Here is a 13,859-nt window from a genome sequence, read left to right on the forward strand (position 1 = left end):
TAGAAATGCAGATGAGAAAGCAGGACCACTGAACCCCCTTAGCCCTTTGTTTAAAAAAAAAATTACACCCAGAAATCCCCAGAGAAGTTAATCTAATGTGTAAGCAAAAAATAGAGAAGTGTTTGTCTTAATGTGTGCCTTCAAGCTGAAAAGCAGCTCGATTTCCAGTACCAGAAGTGAGTAAATACTTCAGATTTGTCTGTTCCCACCTTTCAGGTAGTCATTTCCATTGAGCCTTTTTTTTCTGTTTGATCAAATTTGCCTGTAGCTAAACTCACTACTTTTGTTTTTAAACACATGAGTATAAAGGTGCTGGCATGCATTTGAATGAGAAATACAAGTTGAATAATAATAATAGCAAAGTAAAATACAGACTTCAAAACATGAATCCAGGCACTGTGATTTTTCTTGGAAGAACTGAGGATCTGAACTGTAGTAGGACCACTGTGGTGGAGAAAACCCTCCCAGCCCCACGGATATTCAGGGACAGAGCCAAGTGACAGAGTTAAATAACAACTCTGCTAAAATCCTCATTGCTTTAGTGCTTTGTGAAAAAGGATGAGGTTGTGGCAACAATGTGTGTATTTTGAATTTTTGTGTATGAAGTGCTCTGGTACCAAACCCAGTCTGTGCAGTATCCATATTCTGTTCTAAAGGCTGTTTTTTACAGCACTGAAACATCCTTGGGATCCTAAAACTTCTTTTTTCAGATGTCAGTGTTCCCAAATGGGCCAGCTACAGATAAGACCCTTCTATTAGAGGGATTTTTGTTGCATCCCTCGTCCCTCAGAGCACCCTGGCTGCTCCCATGGGGCTGCACCAGCCCCAGATACTCCACTTATGAAACAGAACATGGTTTAAAACCCAAACTCTTCCCTCTACTGCTCGTTTAGTCCAACTAAATGTGTTTTATTGTTGTTTCTTGACTTTTTCTTTGCAGACACAATTCCTCTGGGCTATTGTTATTTCAACAAAAGAGGGGGAGGAGAGGCTCAGCGAGTCACTCTGTGGCTTTCTGGTGAGGAATTAAGAAATACTCTAACAGTTTAATAATGGTAATCTCCAAATAGTTCATAAAGGCATTAAGGGGTAATTAATGACATTTGAACAGTAAGAGTACTTAATCCCTAGGGAAATGTGATAGCCACAATTTTATTTACATCTGAAGTTGCTTCAAAGGTAAAGGGAAAAGAGTAATCTGTTTTTAAAATGGTTTCATACTTGCACTCTTTCAGATTTTATCTTAATTTGTTATGAGCAAATAAAAATATTAGCTTTTTTTGCCAATAATAAAAAACTGCATTCCATGTTAGATCCAGCATTAGGTTAAAAATGAAGAGGAACTCTTATATGTTTCCTGTGGGATTAAGATTTTCTGAAAATTATAAATCACCAGTGATACTGTGGTTTACAAAGAAGGATAACTTCTTCTAAAAGACCCACATATTTACATTTTAAAAACATTTTTCATAGCCTTTAGAGCCATTAAAAGAACTTAAATAATTTTGAGGATAAATGCTGTGTGCTTTACCTTTTATGTTTTAGCAGCCCTTCTTATTTTCTCTCCAAGCAGCTGACCTCCCTAAACCTTTGAAAAATGCTGCTACATCCTTTTACGTTTTCACAATTTCACAATGAGGGGAAAAATAACTCCTGTGATAGTTGTAGAGATAATACTCGAAGCAGCCTGATTCAGATGTTTAGCCTTCGAAAGTCAACAGAAGGAAAAGGTTTTCGTTGACCTTGGGTTTTGAGAATAAATAGGATAACACCTGATTGGAGACAGGAAGCTTTAGCTGGGGTAAATATACAGAGCAAAGCAGAGGGTGTCAATCCAGTTTAGCATTTGAATGCAGCCTCTGCTCTTTTGGTTATGCTCTTGAGCCTGTTTCTACTTTTGGCTCTTGCATTCCACAGAACTTCTGTAAAATCAGCAGGGACAGTGCTAATAAATTTATAATGTTGTTTTGTATTTCTGAACATAGTACCTCAGTAATTAGGTGAAATATTTATGATGAATATAAAACAATGCAAATTCATTTGTTTGCCTGAAAGCCAGCTTGTTATTTATTTAGATTTATCTTTGAATGATTCTTAAATTGAATCACAGTATGAATGAGGGTGATATTTAAAGCAGAGAAAATTTGCTATAGTGTACTGAGGCATTACATTGTAATATAAAAACATAGCTAGTGTTAAAGCTATGCAGAGGATGATTAAAAAAACCCCAGAAAACAAAAAAGCCCCACTTTGATCTGAGAATTCTTTTTTTTGTCTTATTTTTAGTAGGAATTCCACATGCTGAATTAATTGCCCACTGCTGCAATCTTTAATAAATCTTATGTTTCATTATAACAAGCTGTACATATGTGAACTGGATCCTGAATTACAGGACAGGTAGGAGTAGGTTCAGCATAACGTGATCTAATTTTCACCTCAGCTGGCTATGTTTTACTTCATGGGCTACTACTCCCAGTAGTTTTTGTCATTTACTATTTTCAGTCCTCTAACTAATTCTAATCCAATGAATGTAGTGACCTATGAAAGGAAATGTCTGTGCAAAGTGTCCCTGTGTTGATGATTATGAACTAAATTGTTTACTTCGTTTGGACCTTTTTTTCCTTCCCTAAGTGAAAAATATCTTCTAAAAATAACTCCCTTTGCAAGCATAATACTGTTGCTCTCCTCAGCTTTTTGCTTGACAGTCACCATGTTCATATCATGACTAAAGAAGGTTATCTTAAGGTAAAAAAAAAAAAAAAAAAAAAAGGAAAATATATGTATTCAGTTTGAAAAGGATATTTTATATGAAGCCCTTATCCACTAATAGGAGCAGCTATAGATTTTTATATTTTATCTAATTTTGGGTGGACTGCTAATGTGCTGAAAAATTAAAGAGGCTTACAGGTGGGAAGACTTCACTAAGAAGCACTTTGGCAGTGTGTGATATGAACATATCTTCTGCTTCTTGCTTGATCTTGCTTTTGGCAAAACAACCCAGAACAATCAAAGGTGACCAACTCATACATGAAATGACCAAATACACTTTCCATAAGGTTCTGTCTCACTGTCAAATCTCCAGCCAGTACCTGGGTGTTTGGGGAACACATGGCCATTACTTGGGAGCTTTATTCCTCAGTTTGATCGTCATTTTACATTTATTTTATGAGCATATAAATAGATTTCAAAATAGCTTTGCCTCATTACACGATGACATCTAGGCTGTGATGTTCAGACCGAGAGCAGGGCTCCTGGACAAAGCAGGGAATGAAGTTTCTGCCTTATGGTGTCTCATGTTGCCACCAAATGTGCTGCCTCCAGAGCACATGGACTGTGATACACGAGCAGGTGGGGACACAGGAATGAGCTCTGTGTGTCAGGGCTGCTCTGTGACATGTTCAGCCCAAGGTGGAGGCAGGCACCTGCAAGGATTGGCAGCTCGGTGTTTCTATTTTTTTGTTGGCTTCTCCATACCTTAACCAGGGAGATAAAAGAGGGGTAGAGAATATGTGGGATCCTCTCCATAAGGAAATGGGGAATCTGGTTACCTGGATATGGAGAAGGTTGAGATACTCCAGGATTCTTTTTGGCTGAGTTTTCACTGGGAAGTGCTCCAGTCACACCACCCAAAGTGCAGAAGGCAAGGGAGAATGGAAAACCAGCCACCATAAATCAGGTGTGAGATCATCCAGAGAACAAGGAGCTGCACAAGTCATGGAACCTGAGGACACACCTTTATGTGTGTCCTGAGGGAGCTGCTGGATGGAGTTGTTGGCCCCTGCCCATCATGTTTGAGAAGCCATGGCAGTCCAGCACAGACCCCACTGACTGCAAAGGTGAAACAGAACCTCCATTTTTAAAAAGGAGAAAAAAGGAACATGCTCACCTGAGCCCACCAAGGTGATGGAAGGGATCCTCCTGAAAATTATGCACATGGAAAATAAGGAGGTGATTTGTGACAGCCAGCATGGATTCTCTACAGGCAAATAGTGCCTGATGTGATAGGGTTAGAGTGCTGTGGATAAGGAAAGAGTGACGGACATCACCTACCTAGAGCTGTGAGAAGGAGCTGACCCTGTCCTGCAGGACATCCTTGTCTCTAAGCTGGAGAGACTCAAAGGACTACATTTTCCACAAATCACCCATGCCTGCTGCTCACTTTCTGGGCTCTCAAAAATTATCTGAAACATGCTGAAAACATAGAGGAGCGCTCAGTAAATTTAGTTGGCTTGAAATGTGCTACTGTGTGTTACTATGAGAATGCTGCTCGGAGCCTCTTGCTGCCACAGGCGTCTTTTGGGAAACAATTTCCTTTTTGGAAATGCAAATCAGCCACTGTGGTTTGATGCCATAGTAGGACTGGGAAGTTGGAGTCTGATACAGAAATATTAGTCACAGAAGAGGTAATTGAGTGCTGTGCTGTAACGTTTATCACTGAGGAAAATTTCATTTGTGATTCCGCATTAGAAAATTAAAATACACCCATGATGGGCAGTCCTTGTCTCTTTCCTGTTCCTATACTAAAAAGTCTTGCTAAAATTTCCTTCTTTACAGGCATTTCCAGGAAAAAGATGGAGTTGCCAGCTTCAGTAAGTACAGCAATGCTCCTCTTCAGTGGCATGAAATTTTCAGCTTTTTTTTTTCATTTTTAAGATATAAAAAATTATTTCTCCTGGTGGATTGCCCATATGGAGAGATTTAAAGAAACATATGAGGCATATTCATAGAAAAGAACAAGCAAACATTCCCACTCTCTCAATTACTTTTGATTAAAAAAAAAAAGGTATTTTTGAGCAAATCTCATAATTTTAGGGATGTCTCAAGGCTTCAGAGCCCTGAGCTGACAATGGCACAGAGGTGGGGGATTGTGCTGTGGAATGATATGGTAGGTGAGGTCCTGTGACTGTTTCTATCCAGCTCCAGAAAGGCAGCTAAAAAAAACCCTCTTTGAAGGAATATTTTGGTTAATGTTATATTTCCTGATATTCCCAGATCACGTGTGTGGTAGAGTCACGAGATTGTCCGAAAATCTAAAAATAGAGCTCAAAAATACTCAGAATAGGGCTTCAGTGGTATAAATAACAATTTGAATCAGGGTGCAGAAATAGCTCCTGCTGAGCTCCTTGTGTCTGTGGAGTGGCAGGGGAGGCAGCAGGGCTCCAGCTGCCACTGCTTGGGCTGTGCTGCTCCTCTGGGCTTCCCCATCCTGCTCCAGACCCCATGGCTGTTGTTAGACTTGATGGTTTGGGTTGGAAGGGACCTTAAAAATTGTCCTTACATCCCCCTGCCATGGGCAGGGACACCTTGCACTATCCCAGGTTGCTCCAAGCCCTGTCCAGCCTGGCCTTGGACACTTCCAGGGATCCAGGGGCAGCCACAGCTTCTCTGAGCACCCTGTGCCAGGAACTCACCACCCTCACAGTAAAGATTTTATTTCCTAATATCCCATCTAAAGCCATTCCCCTTATCCTGCCACTCCAGGCTCTTGTAAACAGTCCCTCTCCAACTTTTCTGCAGGTTCCCTTCCAGTTCTGGGAGGCTGAGATTGGGTCACACTGAAGATTCTCTTCTCCAGGTGGACATTCCCAGTACTCTCAGCACTGGAAATCCATCCCTCTGATCTGCCTGGGCTCACCAGGGTGGATCAGAGGGGCAGTTTGACCTCCCCAGCTCTTTGGTCAATATAAATAGCAATATTTTACTGAGCAGACATAGTACGTTTTTGGCCTTTGTTTGCTGATGTCATTTTGGAAAAGTAGTTGGAAGTGGCCCATGAGAAGTCAAAAGTGCATTTATTCTAAGAAAAAAAAAAAAGGAGAATTTACATAGTATTTTTTTTTTATAATAATGACTTAAAATATCAGATGGGCTTTGCTATTAAACCCTCAGTATGTTTTCAGTAAGGGGACAACTTGTTCTCCCCCCACCCCCACAAGAAACCCAGCCCAAACCCACATTTATGTTGTTAATAGCATAACTGCCTCAGTCCTAAGATGTGATTCTCTGCTGTGGTTGACAGTGCTGGGGAAATAGCTGGCTAAGTGATTCTTGGATTTTAAACCACAAAATGCTGATCATGAGTCCAACATTCACTTTTCAACTTTGGGAGGAACAGGATTTTGACCTCAGAAAAGGCACAGTGCCTGTACTCATTAACATCCTTGTGGATATCATTTTCTTTTAGGGAAGGTCTATAGGAATAGACCATAAGACATAAAGAAAATAAAAGTCACTGATTATGGGCTGGTAGTGAAATCATGGTGATAATGAATAATGACAAAGAAGTGAAAATGAGAACTCAGAAACCAAACTTTACCCAGAAACTGAACTGCAGATATTTTCACTCCTCTTACTGGTTTTCTGAAAGCCACTTGTGCTAACAGTTTATGTCCATACATTTAAGTGGGGATCAGATACTATGCCAGTAGCAAAAATTTGCTTTAATTACAAGATGAAAATAATTTTTAGTGGAAATTGAAGTCGTTTAGGTCTCAATCCTGCAAAGAGTTTTATGCTTGTGTTTAATTAGTGTTAATGTCTCTAAGTAGTCCCATGATGAATCCTATTGATGAAAATGGTGCTGCTCAGCTTGGGTACAGCTAAACATAAAAATATGTCTTTGCAGGGTTAAGGGCTTGGTTTGCAATTGCATAGATTGATTTTTCACTCAAAAGAAAAGCTCAAATTCTGTTAGAAATGCATTTTGATTTCACTGTTTTATTGCCCTGGTCCCTGAGATAAAGGCTGGGCATAGTAACCTGTTGATTTGAGTATTAAACTACACACAGAACTGGCTCTTGTCCCTAAGAAAAGGTTTAAAATCCTTTTCATTCCCCTGCTCTGATTTTCACCCTCTCTTAGCCTGCCACTCCCACTAACAAAAGTATTTCTACTATCCCTCAGAGTAAAGCAAAGCAAGAGCAAATTATTCAGAGTAGCCACCTGCTTCTGTAGTTTAGATCACATAATCAAAGAACAAGAGCACTACAGTGATGGAACACTCAGATCTCAGATAGCAAATGATTTATCAAATATTGAGAGGAACAGTGTCCTCAGTGTTTTGAGAAACAGTGATCCCTGCTTATCTGTTGGTTACCATGAAAAGGTCAAATATTCTGAATTTTCAATTGCACACTGCATTTGCTGTAACTCAATACTTCTCCCAAATTAAAAAACAAATGAGGCCAGAAGATGTTTGTCCCATTAGCAATGTGTAAGTGAAAGTCTGCAAATAATTAGATATCTACGATACAGTAAACTGGTAAACATTTTAAATTATTAAAGATATTAATAAGGAGCACTGAGGAGTTATTTTTCCAACTAAGAAAAGATTTTCTGATGAAAGGGAGAAAAATTATTCTGTGTCAGTGAAAAATTTGTACATGCTGATGCTGAAAGGCCATGAAATTAAGTAAATTTCCAAGTGATAAAATTTTATTGTCCTGGATAAACATACAGATATATATTTGAAGGACACCTGTGCACAACTATTCTCATCATCTCTCTCAACATTTTGAATTTCTATTACAATTTTTCTTAAAATTCAGACTATCAAAGTGACTCCTTTCACAGGAAAATGGGGATTGCACACACAAGGTTGAGAAGTTTTGGATGGGGATGTGTGTCCATGGGTATTCCATCATGAGTTATGCCAGAGTGAAAATAGAATTTTTCCCTGCCTGACATTCTGTCTGCCTTTGTTCTGTTATAAACATAAGGAGAGACTTTAACTTCTTTACATTTAAAAAATGCATTATATTCTTGTTTTGCTACATGGTGAAGGCTGGACAAAGCTTTATTTTATTTATTTTCCTCTTGGCATCTTCCCAGTGTTGTTTTGCCATCAACCACTAATGTTGATTATTTTTAACTACTTGCTTCTCTCTCCTCTCCCCCAACAGCCCCACATCAACCAAATCTACAGGAGCTCTTCAGAATCAACCCTTTCAAATATGAACACCATCATTTCACTGATGGACCTGCCCCAAATCTCCTCTGTGGAGAGGAAAATTATTTTCCTTACAAAACTGCAGTCCTGCCACTGAACTTATTGCCAAAATCTGAAGTCTTCCTTGCTCTTTCATGGGATTTTACTGACCCAGAGCAGTGTGTGATGGTGCTGGATAAGAAATGTGGATATGCTGCAGAAACTATTGCAGAATCAAGAAGAAGCAGCAGGTGAAGAAATGGATGGTGTCTTCATCAATAGAAAGCAAAACATAATTGAAATTAAATGCACATCTGCCAGTGATGGTTGAGGTAATGTAAAATTATTAATATTGACAAGAGACCATATTCTGCCTTGGCTGGCAGGTGAAGTCACAGAGACAAGAGTTGTAGCATCAGCTTTGGTTAAGATATTTCAGTGAACCTGGTGAGAAGGAAGAGGAGAAACTTCAGTGATGAAGTCAAATAACCTTTCTGGTTATTATTCACCATCTGGTTACTGGTAGGTTAGAAAGGAAATTTCTTTTTAGGTAACTTCATCTGAAGTGTGACATCATTTGTTATACTTTTTAAAAATTTATTTTCTAGTTAGAATAATGGAATATATTGTAAGCATGAAGTGTGTTAGATCTGGACTTCACTCTCTATTGGTTTGTTTTAAAATACTGAGTTAAGTTGAAGAGATCTGTGCTTTTCTTCTAAGTCTCCAACCAAGATTTTATACCAAAATCGAGGTTTCAAACCAAGCTTTTAGACTTGTTCTTACATTTCATTTATTAACCAGTATTCTATGGGCAGTATGGAAAAAGTTGCCTGAAAATTGTTTGCCTTTTTCCAGTTTTCCATGGTTTCTACAACCATGATACAAAAAAGCTTAGAATAATTACATAATTATTTTTTTTCCATTTTTAATTCCTCAAAGCAGTGAAAATAGGACCTTTTTAATCTAATTTAGAAGGGCATTGAAAAGACAAATATCTTGAGTCTTGCTGGATATTAAGATCCTTCCTTGTGTGAATAACCTGTGTGTCTTCAGAAAGAATTTCTGTGAATTCCTGTGAAAAGGATTTATCTCACTGTTCTTCTGTCACATCCTGCACATGCTGTCCCACCTTTGCTGGCCACAAGGTACTTAAAATGTCTTTTAAAATAATTGCCAGACCAGTCATTATTTACTTGCATTTTTGTGTAAGAAGATTCTCCACCAAGGGCTGAATTTGGTGCTTGGCAAGGTAAGGTGTAGGATTTGCAGATCCCCTGGTGAGATGATTTCCTTGTGAGCAGAGTGAAAATCAGGAATAATTCTGCAAGAAATTTGGACTGATTTAAGGGAAAATTTGGGGAGAGGAGAAACAACCACCTCTGGGCTGCAGAGAGAGGTACAGAAGGGCAGTGAGATGCTTTGAGCAGGAGGGATAAAACATGAAATAACAGAACCATTATATCTCACCAGACTTTGTGTTTAGCCATGCATGTAAAAGGCAGCCACTGCTGGATGCTGGAACTGCTGCCATGGCTCATCTCCTCCAGGTTATCAGTTTGGGGATGGAGTCAAAGGGCTTTGATCCCCATGGATGAGCAGTGCACATGGACTGGCAGCTGGAGGGCAGAGGGACCAGGAGAGGTTCCACCAGGAAAAGAGTTGAGAAGTAGAAAAAGAAATTGTTGCACTGCTGGTTCTGAGAGAAAAAACACTCTCCAAAAGACAAAAAAGAAAAAAAAAAAAGAGTTCTGCAGTTGATTTATATTTCTATTATAGGCTTATCCTGTTAGCTTGTTCTTAGAGAAGAGCTGTTCCCTGAGGTACAATTTATCCTTTTTAGAAACTCTCCTCCCCCAAGAACGTTGCAACAGTGGAAAGAACAAAAGTTGGGATGGTGTTTGAAGGAGGAATCTAAGAGAAGTGATTGAGCAGCTGGATTCGAGGCTGCATGCAAAGGAAAACTTCTGGTTGCAGGCACTCAGTGCCATTACTTGAGGAGCACTTGTTTCTCAAAGAGAAAATTAAAGGAGAGTTGAAATTGTCATTTTAGAGGTTTCCCCAATGCCAGAATTCCTCCTAAATGCTGTTAAGGTGGCTTTTTGAGCACTACAAAAAGAAAATTAGGGATGATTCTAACTAGTCAGGTCCTTCTGGCTTTTTTCTTCTCCATGGAGGTCATGGAGGACACAGAGGATGTAAATGTGGCAGGGGATTGGATGGGTGCAAGGGGTATGAAGGATAAAACTGAGTGAAGAGCTTGCAGAATACAGGAGACTTTTGCATCCATGAGGGCACAACTGCTGAGTCAGGCCCATGGCTACGTGCACACTCAAAAAATACACACGTGCTGATAGAAAACAGATTTAAAAGGTAATTGTGAAATTGCTTTAGAGCTCTGGATGTGTTTGGAAGTTTGTGACTGGTTGTCAGTGATGTCATAACCATATTTATTATAGCTCATAAATGGATGGGTCTGACTGTTTTCCTTATTTTAATGTATAAATTGCAGTTTATAATGGCAATAAAACACGCCAGGCTGTGCATTTCAGGGTGATTATTGCATTTCTCAGGTGGTTAAAGTTACTCTAACTGCCTTTTAGCTCAGATTTCAATAGTATTTGCCCAGTGTTCAGGCCATTTTTACTTGTATTTTTATGTACAGACCTCAAATTAAAGTGTTTTATTGCTTTTTAATTAAAATGTTGAAGTGTAAAGAAGGAATGGTCACAGGCAGATGGAGAGGCACAGTAGTAGGTGTTTTGATGTAAAAGGGGAGTGTGTGAGAAGGGAGATGGGGAGAGGAGAGGCTGCAGAGCCTGTCACTGTGTTTGGGTATTTCACAGGTACCCACTACTGGTTCCAGTAAACACAAGGCTGAATGGAAACGTTTGTGAGCCAACGGCCTCGTAAAATCCCAAACTGAGAAATGAGGGATTAAATGGCTGTGAACCCTTAATTAAGTGCTCAGCACCAAGGTGCCCTCCTGCTGGAGGCTGAGACGTGCTGAGAGCCCCCACACAGGAGCTTGAGGGGAGCTCAGGCTCATGGTGATCCTGATTTCCAATGCAGAGAAAAGTCCTGCACCCTCCCTCTTGGAGACACCACCTCATTCGTGGCCAAGTCACAGGGCAGGCTCCAAAACCAGTGGCAATGGTGGGTTTTTAGTGGAATGCAGTTATTCTGGGAGAAGTAAATTCCTGGGAATGTGAATGAATTAATTCACCAGTTTGGGCCATGTGCAGGGTGAGAGATCTGCTCCTGAAATCCTTTTGGGTGATGTCATGTCTAAGAGTTTGCAAAGCACCAAGTCCTTGTGCCACGTGTGTCTGTGGAGGGGTGGCCTCTGTCCCTGTGGGAAGGGAAGGACAGTCCTATCAGGGCACTGGGACAGGGCTGCTCCTTGTGATGGGTCCTCCATTCCATTCCATTCCATTCCATTCCATTCCATTCCATTCCATTCCATTCCATTCCATTCCATTCCATTCCATTCCATTCCATTCCATTCCATTCCATTCCATTCCATTCCATTCCATTCCATTCCATTCCATTTTCCATTCCATTCCATTCCATTCCATTCCATTCCATTCCATTCCATTCCATTCCATTCCATTCCATTCCATTCCATTCCATTTTCCATTCCATTTTCCATTCCATTTTCCATTCCATTCCATTCCATTCCATTCCATTCCATTCCATTCCATTCCATTCCATTCCATTCCATTCCATTCCATTTTCCATTCCATTCCATTCCATTCCATTCCATTCCATTCCATTCCATTCCATTCCATTCCATTCCATTCCATTCCATTCCTTTTCCATTCCATTCCATTCCATTCCATTCCATTCCATTCCATTCCATTCCATTCCATTCCATTCCATTCCATTCCATTCCATTCCATTTTCCATTCCATTTTCCATTCCATTCAATTTTCCATTCCATTTTCCTTTCCATTCCATTCAATTCCATTCCTCCACACCCTTACTGATTCAACCTTGCTCCCTCTTGTTACTCTGAGTCCTGGACCAACCCACCAGTGTAAAACTGGCAGTGCCAGGTTGGTCTCAATGATCTAGAGGTCTTTTCCAGTCCAAAAGTTTCTGTGGGATGCTGTCTTGCTGAAGGTGAGACCCTTCTTCCCTTGGTCCTGTCAACTTCTCAGAGAGTGTTGCACACTCAGAGAGCAGGACACGACATCCACAAGGCTGCTGCTCCTCTGCAAGGCTCCAAATCCAACAAAAATTATGGTGATGTGTCAGGTTTGTGGTTATATTTCAATTTTAGGAGCTTCCTTCTTGAGGCAAGGCCATTGCAACACTTTGGGTGTGTTGGTTTTTGCAGTCCATGGTTGGTGAGGGGCTGGATATTTGTATATAGAACTACAGAATAGTTTAGGCTGGAAAAGATTTCCAAAAATCATTGAATCCAGCCTGTGACTAATCCCCACCTTGTCATACAGACCAGAGCACTGAGTACCACATCCAGCTGTTCCTTGGACACCTTCAGGGATGGGAACTCCTCCATGAATGCTACACACAGTCCAAGCTCTTTAACTGGGATTATCTCTTCTGGGGCATCTTCACAGGTATGAGTGTCAGAGGGCTCTGATTTGTATCAAATTGGTACAATTTCAAATAAATTAAAAAATCAAATCATGACTATTTGTGTGGGTAAAGGCAGGAGTATCTTAAATTTAGATTAGGGATTGAGTCTTTCATTAAGGGGAAAAAAACCCTCCACCCAAACAGACCAAAACCCAACTGGTCTTGCTGCCTAATTTTACACAAAAATGTAATAAAAATTTTTTTTCAAGGCAGGGCTTTTTTCTCCCCATTGTTTCCCCCCATCTTTATTTCTATTTCTCCTGTGCAAAATATCCCTCTTGCATACCTCCCCTTCCTTCCCATGCAAGAATGGAAGAAATGCTTAATGGGAACCAAAGCACATTAGGAATATTAAGGAAAAATTACAGTATATACACTATGAAATGAAATGCATCTTTTGTGAATAAATCCCCCCAGAAATCTTATATTTCCAGGCATCCACTTACATACCTTCATGTAACAACTTATACATTCGTAAAACATTCATTGAAAGCAGCTCTGCAGTTTTATAGAAAACAACATGCCAGGGATGCAAGAATCTTGCCAGTTCTGTGAAAAATGACACCAATTAAAGCTTAAATTGCTTGTTTTCTCATAAGGTACATATTTTCATAACTTTGAAATCAAATAATTGCTGCTTTTATATTAAATACAATAAAACAAAAAGGATGCTAGTTTAGAGGAACTGCTACAAGCATTTTAATATAATTTTCCCACCATTTAAAGTCACAAAATATGGAAAACAAGTCAAGTATGCAAAGTTCCAAGGAGATAGAGAAACTCCTTCAGATTATTACATCATTTGTCTTTTGTGTCAGGAAATGTGTATGTGATTTCATTGTTTGATTAAATGCCAAAAAAAAAGGCATATTGCACTTATCTAACTGATTACAGATTTTATTCATCTGAAAAAGTATTTGTTCGTACTTTGACATTAGAAGGCAATATTTTTTTTAATGCTCCAAACAAGCATTTTCAAAAAATTATAATCCTAACTTCCCAGGCTTGCTTTTTATTTTGTATTAACAATGCACTGTACTAAAATTTCCCATACTGGAACACAATCCCTAGTGGTTTTCAAGCTATAAACTGAGTAAACAGTCCCTTTCTTATTGAGTGTCTGTGTGAGTGCATGTTGTTTCTGGAATACATCATATTCATTTGCAGAAACCCTGTGTATGGATCTTTAACACTTTTTCCCCCCTCCTTTTTTTTTTTTTTTTTTTTTTTTTTTTTTCTGAGATACCTAAAATAATAGCTTTTTAAGGCAGTAATGTAGCCATGTAACTTGTGGGGAAAAGCACACTGTGGCTCACAATCTGAATTA

General features: G+C 39.5%; 1 long non-coding RNA gene across 1 annotated transcript; it reads left to right on the plus strand.

The window, feature by feature from the left end:
* Positions 1-940: 940 nt before the first annotated feature.
* On the plus strand, positions 941-8,362 carry LOC130255739 (uncharacterized). The gene is made up of 3 exons (XR_008840979.1): positions 941-1,018; positions 4,555-4,589; positions 7,902-8,362. It is a non-coding gene; the product is annotated as an uncharacterized LOC130255739 (long non-coding RNA).
* The last annotated feature ends 5,497 nt before the right edge of the window (positions 8,363-13,859 follow it).

The sequence above is a fragment of the Oenanthe melanoleuca genome, chromosome 7, assembly GCF_029582105.1.
Source record: "Oenanthe melanoleuca isolate GR-GAL-2019-014 chromosome 7, OMel1.0, whole genome shotgun sequence".
Taxonomy (NCBI): Eukaryota; Metazoa; Chordata; class Aves; order Passeriformes; family Muscicapidae; genus Oenanthe; species Oenanthe melanoleuca.